The sequence below is a fragment of the Schistocerca gregaria genome, chromosome 6, assembly GCF_023897955.1.
Source record: "Schistocerca gregaria isolate iqSchGreg1 chromosome 6, iqSchGreg1.2, whole genome shotgun sequence".
In the NCBI taxonomy this organism is placed as follows: Eukaryota; Metazoa; Arthropoda; class Insecta; order Orthoptera; family Acrididae; genus Schistocerca; species Schistocerca gregaria.
The window spans coordinates 172,320,537-172,333,871 of NC_064925.1; the positions used below are offsets into that span (position 1 = coordinate 172,320,537).

The 13,335-nt window shown below is 41.6% G+C and overlaps 1 long non-coding RNA gene across 1 annotated transcript; it reads right to left on the reverse strand.

The window, feature by feature from the left end:
* Positions 1 to 1,057: 1,057 nt before the first annotated feature.
* On the reverse strand, positions 1,058 to 11,874 carry LOC126278378 (uncharacterized). The gene is made up of 2 exons (XR_007550695.1): positions 11,789 to 11,874; positions 1,058 to 1,386 (listed from the first exon to the last, which is right to left on the reverse strand). It is a non-coding gene; the product is annotated as an uncharacterized LOC126278378 (long non-coding RNA).
* Positions 11,875 to 13,335: the final 1,461 nt, after the last annotated feature.

A 13,335-nucleotide genomic window follows, 5' to 3' on the forward strand; every position in this document is an offset into this window, starting at 1 on the left:
GAAGCAATTGAAATTAGGTTGGCAGGTACTAGGGACAAGGGTTTTTGCCATAGCAGAATGTGGAACTGAGTACTATCTCGCAACAAAACACAAAGTTGTTTGATGTGGCTGGATCCAGTGTTTGAAAGTAGTCTTTGAATGTGGTATGCCATTGGGGTTTTCTACTTTGGGCAGCACCCCTTTGAATGTGGTATGCCATTGGGGTGTTCTACTATGGGCAGCACCACAAGCCCAGTGTTAGGGGCAGCACCTATGGTGGGCAGTACATGGACCATGTATGGCATGGAGGCTTATACAGGGCAAGTTTCCAGCCTTGAATTTAGTTAGGAATCAGCAGCAGCAGCATTTCTCCCAAAGGTGGCAGACAGGTGTATCACCAGAATTTCAAGTTCTGTTGATTTTAGAAGCTGGCAGCAAATGTTAGGAGATTGTAAATGAAATAAGTATTCAACTATCTCTGGAAGAGAAAACTAATCTAACATGTTCAGAAAATTGGGAAAGATCTAGAAAAGTTGAACATCAGATAGTCTCAAATGTTAGAAAGACGTACATTTAGGAATAAAATCTGAAATGTTTCCAGCCAGAGTGGACAAACATGGACGAAAGAACAAGAGAAGCAGGACAACATACGCTTCAAGGTATATTGGAAACAAAGGAAACCCCAGGCGAAGGAGAAGAAAAAGAAATAAAATTGCAGTGTGATTCTAAGTGCTAAATTCACTTGTAATAATAATAAAAAGAACACACAGCTGATGTCAGAAGCTATTTTCTTTGATACAACATAACTAGTAGCTGACAGTAAACATTTTTGTTCAGATTATACCTTACTGATTTTGTTCCTTATGTACCCACTAAGCAGAAAAAGGTTATTACATTTAAATTTGTAAATGATATGCCGAGCTAACAGTTAGTAAAACAGATTTTATCCAAGTTACATACGTCTGCAGAACAGTTTTCCTGAACTAGAGTAGTAAAAATCTTGGTTTATTTTTTCTTCAAATTTTTAATTAGGTTATCATGTGTATGTATTAGTAAAGTTTTGGAATGATGCTAGAAATTCTTGTTAAGAAACAAAATAATTTATTAGAGCATTTTCAATAATAATACAATGTAAATTTGTTCACAAATTAGTGTTGTAGGCTACTGGACAACTATGGAGGTGGTGGGTGATGATGTCCAGGACCATGGTGTTCGTGTGGTGGCCCATGGTGTCCATGGTGCTCATGTGGGGGCCCATGGTGCTCATGTGGTGGCCCATGATGTCCATGGTGCTCTGGAGGTGGCCCATCATGATGTGGCCTCGGGTCATGCGGTGGTGGATGGTGGTCATGATGCGGTCCATGTGGATCATGAGGCCCATGATGATGAGGGTCGTGATGCGACATTCTGTCAAAATCACAAAACCTGTGAATATAATGATGCATTTCCTGCAGTTAATGTAGCTTATAGTGCAATACCTTATTGTTTGACAACATGAAATACAATTATATTCAATTTAATCTACCCACATCAACAGAAAAGATGTAACTCAGTTAACAATGGCACTATTGTTGATGTTGCAGTAACATAAATTTTTAAGTGATTACTCAAAATGTATTCACTTTTGTCATTTTACCATAAAATTTCTGTTAAAAAGATTTAAACGTCCAGTACCATGATGTTATTCTGAATGGAGAATGGGTTAAATCTAATAGTTCTTTCTGCACGTATTTTATTCCTTTAGTAGTTTATAGGACACATGTCTCACTAAGTTAATATGCAGTTTTGAGTGATAGGATGTCTGTGTGCCATATCCGTTTAGTGCTACCATGTAGTGAGAAGTTTTTGGTACTTGGAGAAAAATACTATGGATGATACCATGCATACTGGATATGCATAAGGGTGTGAATGATTCATAGGGATAGAGTGTGTTTATTGCTGGTCCATTGCATATGCACTACCTTCTCTGGTTTTGGCTCTTGAGATAAAATAGACTGCCATCCCTCCATAGACTTTTAGTCATACCATTGAAACTCTCCCCAGCAGAGTTCAAGCCTAAATAAAGGCAAAGCGTGGACACACCCTACATTAATGTCCACTAACAGGTGTCCAAACAATTTTGTTCAGATAGTGTATACCATACTACAACCCTCCAATTTTTCAGTACCATATGGACCATGAAGACAATGTTAGGCTAATTACAATTTTCACAGAAGCTTTTAAGCAATCATTCTTTCCGCACTCCAGACACGAATGGAACAGAAAAATACCATGCACACTCGTCATATGTGGATGGTCAATAGTCATCAACATGAAATAAATTCTCAGCCTGGTGGGCAGATCAGCAGTTTGTATCTCTTCACTGAAGCGTCCAATACACCTGTTCTGAAATACATTTCCCCCCTATTCTGAACCTGTACTTTGATTTGGAACTCAGTGTAATGTAAGGCAATTCTAGTTGAGTGTGTTTGTACTGGTTCTAGATAACGTTGTTTGGAACTGAAACATTCAGCTGTAACAGCCTTTTCAGCAATCAACCTAATGTAGTTTATATTTTCCACACTATGCAGTTTGTGGCAGTGACCTGCCTAGCAAATGTTAGATTATGACTTAAAATTAGTGTTTCACTCTAGGAATATTAATCCTGCTCATTTGTCGGACAAATGCCTTAGGCATCATAATTTTGGTCTCTTCATCATACAATCAGCTCATGTGCACTGAAGTTCTGTTCATTTATGATCAAAGGTAAGTTTGGGAAATTCACAGGGATTATTGACTCCACATATACACATTATATGTTTTGCAACTTCTTCAGTTGTCTTCTTCAAAAGCTTCAACTGACAATCTTAAAAGGAGTGCAGAAAGTGAACAAACTGTAAATCGTTGACAGTAACTGAGGAGGTAACTAGGTCAGTCATAGAAATATTGTGTCGTTAAAAGATCCAATATATTGACTAAAACCTGAACATTTGTGTTTACAATTCATGATGTAAAAGTTTCATATCATGGCCAGATGATTTTAAGCACGAGAGGCATTCAGTACGTAATGCAACACATATTTTTTTCTAAAAGTAGGTTGGTTTTATTCAGGATTCCAACACACCACATTATTCCTCACGCTTTTGACTACAAAACCTTATTTTTCAAAATAATCTCCGTTATATGTGATGGGCGTAGTCCGCCTTATAGGGAGGGCTTGTATGTCTGCGTGGTACCACCCTACTGGTCGATGTCAGAATGAATATCTTGGTGCATCTATAACCGTCTCATTATTCACGCACTTCTTCCCACAGAGTTCAGTCTTCATTGGGCTGAACAGGTGGAGGTTGGAAGGTGTGAGATCTGGGCTGTCAAGTGGATGAGTGGACGAGGAAGAAGAGTCCAGCGAAGTTTTATGAGCTTTTAGGGGGGGGGGGGGGGGCACCAAACTGCTGAGGTCATCGGCCTGTGAGCTCCTCTCAGGTGTGCAGACCTGTGTGAGGCTTTGCCGTGTCATAAATAAGGAGACGTTCATTTGCAGTTTTGTGATGACGAACACGCTGCAATCGTTTCTTCAATTTCCTGAGGGTAGCACAGCTTCGTACAGCTGGCTGACACGCAGGAAATCTGACAGGTTTGCACGACGTTGTTGGGATGATGGCAGATGCCTCACGCAACGATTCACTGTGCTTTTGTTCACTTCCAGGTCTCCTTAGACATTCTACAAGCGCCTATCAATTTCTGCAATGCTCTGGATTTCCGCCAAAAGAAATTCAATGAATGCCATGTACTTGGAGCTCCTTTACGGACGCCATTTTGTGGGCTACATGTGGCTCCACCATCTATCAGAGCTTCATGAAACTGTAGAGGCTGAAGCGGGAATATCCCGCGATCTACCCTAACAAATTCCTCATTTTTTCAACCGAAACTGGTCGAGAAAAAACAAAGTATTGCCTTACTTGTTGAACGCCCTTCGTAGTTTTCGTCTTTGGTAGTAGAGAAAGTTTAAAGTCGAGCTACGCAGAATGGAAACGCCAAGAACTGGAAATAAAGGCACTTAAGAATGCCGTTGACTGAATTTGCTATAAATTTGGTGAAAAAATTAGTGTGTCCATCATAAAAACAGGATGTTTCACTTACAGTGCAAGCACTGTGTGTGCATTGCGCGGGAACCAATACTGAGGAGGGAGACTTCAATCATCATATACGCTGTCATCCGATGCTCGGACTTTGGCAGGTGGAGTATTTGTTTTAGTCAACTATCAGTGTAAGGAGTGGAGCTGGAAAGAACTACCCATTTAGCACTTCAGAATGCTGTGTTGGCAGCTTCTGCTCACAGAGATGTGCACAAATTAAAACTGAAAGACTGCAGAGTAATGGTAATCGATTGACTGACCAATCTCTATCTATACTCAACAAGCCACCATATGATTCGTGCAGAGGGTAAATTTTGTACCACTAACATTTCCCCCCTTTCCTGTTCCAGATGCAAATGTTGATAAGCCTCCTTCTGAGTTCGAATCTCCCTTATTTAACCTTCATGGATTTTTCTCGGGCCAGCCGGAGTGGCCGAGCAGTTCTAGACGCTACAGTCTGGAACCGCTACGGCCGCAGATTCGAATCTTGCTTTGGGCATGGATGTGTGTGATGTCCTTGGTTAGTTAGGTTTATGTGGTTCTAAGTTCTAGGGAACTGATGACCAAAGAAGTTAAGTCCCATAGTGCTCAGAGCCATTTGAACCATTTGATTTTTCTCGAGATATATTAGTTCGGTGCATTGGTTTGCAGCGTCTTTGATTTGCATGTTGGTATTCCAGTTGCTAAAGGTTTATTTATCGATTGTCGTTTTTTATTTGTAATTCACTGTTGCAAGCTGAATTTGCATATCGTCATTTGGAGATAGTGAATGGAGCTGTAGACACTAGAAAATGGAGTACAAACAGGAGAAATCGGAGCATTTCTGATAGAAGCTTCTGCTGGAGTGCAGTAGAGGGGTGACAGCAGCAGTGCCAGCCAGAAACATTTGCGCTGTGTGTGGGGGATAAGGCCATTGGACAGAGGAGGGCAAGGAAATATTTTCTCGTTTTAAGGAGGATCGTTTGGACGTTAGTGACTCTCCACATTCATGAAGACCTTCGAGGTTTGATGACAATCGTTTAAATGCATTAATAGACTGATCCAGGGTACTCGAGAACTGTGATCATTCAACCATCGTGCGACATTTGCATGCATTGGGGTAGGTTAAAAAATCGGGTATGTGGATATCACATGCTGTAAGCAAAAATCCCAAAAATCAGCATGTGGTCAAATGTGCATCTCTGCTTGCTCGTCATCAGTTGGCTCGTGAAGAACACCGACCATTCCTATCCTGTATCGTTACTGGTGAAGAGAAATAATGTCTTTATGCTAATATAAGGAAAAGAAAGGACTGTCTGAGCCCAAACAGAGCAGCATCTACCAGTACAAAGACTTGCGCTCATCCACAAAAGATAATGATATTCTTCACGGGTTTGCAGCCGGATCATGTCGTCGTCCAGACACAATGTTTCGGCGGACCAGCTGGCCGCCGTCTTCAGGTGAGTTAATGCTCGTGCACTGCCTCGCCGAATCTGAATTCCAGCCACAACTACGGAAACCTTTATACGCCACGGACAGAGCAACGCGCGTGAATATCAGCAGTTATTACGCCAGGAAAGTCTACGAAATCACAAAAGATAATGTTACGCATCTGGTGGAACAGTGGCGGTGTGGTGTACTACGAATTGCTTTCCCGAGGTGTAACCATCACTGCTGACATTTTTTGTCAACAACGAAGACGTCTTGCAGACGCAGTCCAAGAACAACGACTGCGTAAAGTGATGCTAATCCACGATAAAGCCTGCCTGCATTCTGCTAGACTGACAAAAAACACTATACAAGAGTTGGATTGGGAAGTCATTCTGCACCCTTCTTAGGCACCTGATATTGCGCCCTCAGATTTTATCTTTTCCACCTTCAAGGAACCTCCATTCAGAATAAAATCCGCTCCGAACATGGCTCAACAAGCTCTTCGCCTCAGAACCACGTGATTTCTACAGTCGTGGAATCAAAAAGTCGTTCCAGCATTGGCAGACAGCTGTTAATAGTGAAGGACAATATATTATTGTTGAGTAAAGTCTCTGTTAAGTGTATCTGTTGTGCTTCTTAAACTTACGGAAAAACGTTGACTCTTCTAAGGACGTACACTCAGGCAATTATAACATTAATCAACATCATGATGCACCATGCCGCGCTTGTAAGGTCTGTCATTGGAGCTGGATGAGCATCTCCCTGATGCTTTCGCACTTGCTAAACTTCCATGTGAAGAAATTGTTGCTCTTCTTTGGCTCTCTTCTACTTCCTCTGTCAATCCTTTCTGATACGTTTCAATCTGTCGCTTGAGCCTTGTCCTGCAGTTACGCAGGGTCAGCCATCATTGGCATGTTAATGTTTAATGTTTAAAAGGTGTCCGGATGCCCTTCCTGCCTCCTCCCCGTACCCCCCGGCATGGAATTAGTGTACCCCAACTGTCTGCGTCGAGTGTAATCCATGGATGTCTGCGAGCTGTGTGAGTCGGAACATGGGGACCAACCTGGTATTCACCTAGTGGGATCTGGAAAACCGCCTAAAAACCACATCCAGGCTGGCCGGCGCGCCTACCCGAGTCCAGGAAGCAGCGCTCTTGGCTACCCCAGCAGGTAATCCTTTCTGATACATTTAGCAGACTGAAAAGGAATATTCAAGTATTGGTTGTACGAGCGTTTCATATGTTACCCTCCTTTACGGTTAGGCTACACTTCCTGAGGATTCCTCCAATGAATATCAGTCTGGCATCTGCCTTTCCTGCTATTAGTTTTATGTGGTTGTTCTACTATAAATCTCTCTGCAATCATACGCCACATATCTAATGGGCGCGATTGCTTCCAGAGGTTGGTCCGAAATTGTCTATTCATTTGATATTGAATCTTTCTATCTATTTATACACAAAACTTACATTTGTTTATGTTGAAAGTCAAATGTCAGTTCCTACCCCAAGTATAGATCCTCTGCAGGTCTTCTTGTACTTCGCTACAATTTTATAGTGTATAATCTCATCTGCGAGCAACCTTATGGAAATTCGGACGTTACACAATGGGATATATATGCAGCACAACCGACTTTATTATTCTACTTTCTCATCTAAAGATTTCTCTCCATTAAAAATGAAGTGCTGTTTTCTGCTTGCTAGAAATTCTTCACTCCAACCACAAAGCTACGCCTGATATTCCATACACTCGAGCCTTCTTCATTAGACAACAGTGTGTAACTGTAACTGTATCGAACGCCTTCCGAAAGTCAAGGAGCACGGTGTAGTGTTTCGAGAATTTCTGCGTAAATTCTAGAACCACTCACCCTTCTACCGTCTCGAGCACACGATATTTTAGATAATGAGTGTGAGAGAGCGGAATCCTACCTACATGTCTGTGTGTGCAGGTTTAAATTCAGTCGCAGGAAGAATGTAGACGCGGCGGTCGAATGGCACCGACAGGTACCTGTCGGGCAATCCATCGATGTTTAGTGAATGCGTACGAAAGGACCATGGAGTATTCATGTAACTCTGTGGTAATAGTGTCAGTAGCTATTGTTAGTGAAAAAATAACTCTAAAAAAACTCTTATTCCAACTTTGCTAGAGGCAAGACGTATTTAATGAATCATGTGATATAGAGTTGTGGTTATTAAGCCATCTCTTTTGTGGATGTAATTAGATTTGTTTCTGACATGAGGCCATACGAGTGACTTACAAGAAGTCTAATGTTTATGTCAGAAGGGAGAACTTTGTTCGGTATGAAGCTTTAATATATCGTTAGTTGATGAAAAGCAACCTTAGAGTGTCTACTTATTTCACAAGTAGAGGGAGAATTTTAAATATTCCTGTACCTAGCACCACTCTTCGGAGAAGAAGTTAAAAGAGATTTCAGAAGCCAGAGAAGAAGATCGGCTACGGACTAGTTAGTCATCTCGTGAAAGGAGTGGAAGTTAGTATATCTACTTCACACTTAAATTGTCGTCCAAAGAGTTAGAACGGTATCAACCTGAGCTTCAGTACTGCGTTTTGTGCCTCGAGGATGAACAGACAGAGATGTGTTCCAAACGACCATTGTTCACAGAATCCATTTTGATTCCTATAGATGAGACTTTCAAACCCCGCAGAGGCCATAATATGTACGTGAACAAGAAAAATGTTCTAAAACTCTACAACTGATATCAGCAATACTGGTCTGCAATTATGTATGTTCGCATGACGTTCCTTCTTAAATCGGAATGAAGTGTGCATTTTTGCAATGGTAGATTTTTCAATGGTAGACTGATTCCAGAAGAGAAGAAATGTTGCTCGATGTTAGTACTGCGACTATCTCTTGCGGTCCACGTATGACGGAAATATTGATGCATAAATGCTGTTTTCTCTGTTCAAGCCTGGCTGCAGTTATCGGGGTACATTTACTTATGAACAGTTAGTGTTGGAGCACTGGAAACCTTCGTCAATTACATCAAGAGCAGGGCTGGTTACAGCAGAGAAAGAGCTTCGCAAATTGAGCAAGTCAATAATGTGTTTGTACACGTCTGGCCCTTATTTAAGCAGTTATTAGGCTTGACACTGACTTGTAGAGTTGTTATATGTCTTCCTGAAGGATCCAGTGCCAATTTCTGTCCAACTGGCGCGTTTAATCGTCAAAATCCCGATATTGTTGAAGGGCCCTGCCCATAATGCTCCAAACTTTCACAACTGGGGAGAGATCTGACTACATTACTGGCCAAAGTAGGGTTTGGCAAGCACAAAGACAAGCAGTAGAAACTCTCGCCATATGTGAGCGGACACTATCTTCCTGAAATGTAAGCCCAGGATGTCTTGCCACGAAGGGCAACAAAACGGGATGCAGAATATCGTTGACATACTGCTGTACTATAAGGGTGCTACGGATGACACCCAAAGGGGTCCTGCTGTGAAAACCAGGAATGATGGTCTGGGTAGCCATTTCTTTTCGTAGCAGGGTCATTGTCATTCATGGCACACTGACAGCACAGCGGTACGTCGATGATATTCTACATCCTGTTTTGTTGCCCCTCAGCAAAATAATGCCTGCCTGCACACAGCGAGAGTTTCTGTTGCTTGTCATCGTGGTTGCCAACCCGACGTTGCCCAGGGAGGTCGCCGGATCTCTCACCAATTGAGAATTTTTGGAGCATTATGGGCATGGTACTCCAACCATCTCAGTACTTTGACGATCTAACGTAACAGTTGAATAGAATTTGGCACTATATCCCTCAGGAGGACGTCCAATAATACTGTCTATCAATACCAAGCCAAATAACTGCTTGCCTAAGGGTCAAAGTTCGACCAACGCGTTGTTGACTTACTCAGTTTGTGCAGTTCTTCTCTTGAATAAATAATCCAATTTTTCTGAAATTGTATTCACTTGTTTGTCTGTAGATGTACATAAAATCTACCGACTTGCGTCCCATTCGGATAATTCCTTCCAGGTGCGTTGATTTTTATTTTTTTATTTCTTTAGTTTTTTGTTTTTGTCTTAAAGTGTATTGTCATCTGACGCCATTTCAGTGACGGGTGTGGCAGTTTTAAATGGCTCTGTCAGCAGTAATCGAACTCAGATCCACTCTGTGGGTAGCGTGAATGCTACCTTCAGCATTGGATGGGGCTCATTATATTTATTATATGAGAAATATGAGTAAGAGTACTAGGTAAAGAAAGTAATGTCTGAAGAAGAGGGGAGACGGAGGGAGGGTGCGAAATGATACGTCGCTTTCGTGGAAAAACATTCACGAACCGGCCCTGACCAACAGCTCTTACATAGAATGAAAACAGGAGTGTGTTATGCATTTTTTAGTGCAGCGTGAATTATCGGACAGATCTTGTACCACCACTTCTTGTAGATATCTGAACAATATATTGCAAACCTTTTCCAGAACACTAACAACTAACGAAAAGATCGATGTTTGTTCCTTGCAGGAAAATGCATGAGCACTCATCACTAAAGCCTCCATGTCGGTATTTTGATCTGATTTTGACGACAGGAACTACCGTTGTTGTTAGTTCTACGAAAAGCTAACATCTGTATTATAGAATTAGGAAATTTCAAATAATGTGCTGCAGAAGCTTGAGTTGTTCGGTCGAATATCTTGGAACTTAATTGGTTTGATATACCGCAGATTGTTACATCAACTGCAACCACCAACAGGTGCAAGCACTAGAGATCACACGTCTGTCAGTCAGTCCGAAACATTGCAGTTATTTTTAGTTTTGCTACTACACTGGCAGGGGGACTTGGGTATAAGCTTTGCTTATTGCCACCGGATTGGAATAATAAAAATGCATATCCTGACTTGTATGTCTTGTTGCATCTGTACGAGGGTTACCAGACGTCTGAAAAATCCCAGACGTGGCCTACTTTTTAACCAACTGTCCGGTGTCAGGGAGGAATGTAAGACAAAACATAAATGCCATACATATGAGGAAGGCCTCACGTTGTTGATTCATCCGCGCATAAACCAGCAATGGCAAAAGAATCTTGAGTAGATCTTTCTTTTTCCTGATGTTCTGGGACGTTCAAAAGCAGATTAGTTGGGGCTCCATAATCTGTGGGTTGCTAAGTAGTTCATCTCGTTCTCTATTGCTGTCAATGTGGATAGTGGTTACAACTTGAATATTCAGAACTATCAGTTTAAAACGTATGGTTGCAAAATACTGGCTAAAATTATTAAGAGAAGATTTTAGGAATCCGACGCTAAGGAAGATTAGTTTAGGTTCAGGAAAAGGAACTTGCAAGGCATTACTAACCGTACAGCTTATCTTAGGGGACAGGTTGAAGAAAGGAAAACCTATATTTACAGCACTTGTAGATTTAGGAGAAAGCTTTCGCTATTGTTGTCTGAAACATACTCTTTAAAATTCCGAAGGGACAAAACACAGTGAGCGAAAAAATTATCCATAACTTGTACAGAACCAGACTGCAGCCCATGAAACGGAAGCAGTTCTTCAGAATGGAGTGACAGTGTCAGAACCGGTTCGAGAACATTTTTCCATACAAGCGACTCATCATGTGGCGCCCTCATCTGCCCCCTTTTCTCCTCATACATTTTCACACGTGTTAATTTTCGCTACTAACTGTGGTATGCACTGTATAAAAATATTGCACATGGCGCCTCAAGCACCCGTTGATAATTGTGATATGACCTGCATAGAAATCGTACTGTTGTGTGCCTCTGACGTCCTTCAAGCAGCGACTTGCGTCGCTTGGGCCTTAAACCAGCCCTGGACAGAGTTGCAGCCTACCCCTGATGTTGCACAAGCAAGACGGAGCAAGCAGTAAAGGAAGCCAAGGAGAAAATTTGAAAAGGAATTGAATTTCAGGGAGAAGAAATAAATTTTTTTTAGTTTCGCTGATGGCATTGTAATTCTATCAGAGACGCCAAAGGACTTGAAAGATCAGTTACACAGAATGGATAGTATCTTGAAAGCAACTTATGAGATTAATATGAACAGATGTGGATATTATGATGTACTCGAATTAAACCAAGGTATGGTAAGGAAATTACGTAGATATTGAATAACACAGCAAAAACTCCGCAGAAAACATTAATGTCTCCATGTACTGAATACAAGGTATTTATGTTTTAAAAGTATAAAACTGTGAATATATTGCCCCTTCCTGTACTACATTTCTCTGTAATGTCCTAAATGTTGTGTCTTCCTGTCCTATATTTCGTTAAAGCGATCTGGTAATCCTACACAAAGCAGAAAAATTGTTTGACATACCTTTCCTGATATAGCACGCCTTCTGATCGGAAGCACTGTTGTGATACGATCTGACGAAGAGCCGACTACGAGTATATATAAGGAAATATGCGAGATACGAGTAAACTCTATCGCTCGTTACGTCATTGTTTTATCCCTTCGGAAATTCCGGGCAAAAATGTAATCAGCAGGAGCCGGCAAGATCAATAACTGAGGTGAGTCAGTAAGGTAAACACAGTCTCAAACACGCCCTGCGCCGTCGATAAGGACGGTTATGTGTCCATAACCAATGTCTAATGCAGGGATTATTGCAGCTACTGCCTTTCTTCAGTAAGTTACGGAAGAATCGGGGATTTTTCAGAACTTAGCACATAATCTAAAAATAATAAAAAGCAAGATACAATGTTTCAGCCAACTTAAGGTGATATTACTCATAGTACAGGGCGTGACACGTAAAACCTGCCTGTAAAGTCAACATGTGAACGTAAAATGAAATGTAAGGTATTGAATAGATTACTCACCTTCATAGTAGGTGCTGAAAGTGTCCTCCGCCCACTTCAGCACACATGTGAGCACGCTTCATAGGATTCACATATACTATTGCCAGTGCTTGTCTTGTGATGCTATTGATGACATCCTGGATCCTGGTCTTAAGATCTTCAATTGTGTATGGATTTGTTTCGTATACTCTTCCCTTTGAAGTCCCCACAAATAAAAGTCACAAGTGGACAAGTCTAGTGACCGAGGAGGCCACAAGCCTTTGTTGATTGTCCTCTCTGATGTAAACATCTCATGCACTGGGACAATGATGCAACTAACATATGGTATGTTGCACTGTCCTGCTGGAGTAACATAATTGTGGTTCTACTTCTGCCAAGTTTGAATAAAACTCCTCCATGATTCCCAGATATACGTCACTATTCACTGTCGTCTCAAAGAATATGGGCCCCATAACGTGTGTGGCAGAAATGACACACCATATCGCGTGTGGATTTTCTGTGTACCAATGTCAGTTGTTTTGGGAATTTATGTACCCAGACAGGTAGAACCACGCCTCGTCACTCATGAAAAGCCTTAGTGGGTCCAAGACATCACTGGCAACATTTCTCAACAGCCATGAACAGAAATGCACTCTCTTTGGCAGGTCAGGCACCTTCAGTTCTTGCACAACTCTTATCCGGTACACTTTTAACTTCAGTCCCCTTAAAACATGTCTGCAATTTCTCTCACTCGCATGAACCTGTTGACTCAATCTCCTGTTGACTTACGACGACTTCTTGTCATTACCTCCTGCATTTGTCTCTTTAATTCAGATGTGCAGACAGGTGGTGGTCTGTTTCTGGGAGCATTTTGAACCGATCCTGTACTCCGCCATTTTTCAATCAATTCCTGTATGGTGTGTTTTGTTGGCACAGACGTTATGGAAAGTCATCCCGAAACAAATTCTTTGTTTTCACAAAAGATCCACTGCGAATGAACGCTTCAACAATGGCATAACGCTGGGTTAACGAATACGGCATTATCACACATTCACATTAACCCAGCCTTAGACAAGGAGGCCTTTTTCT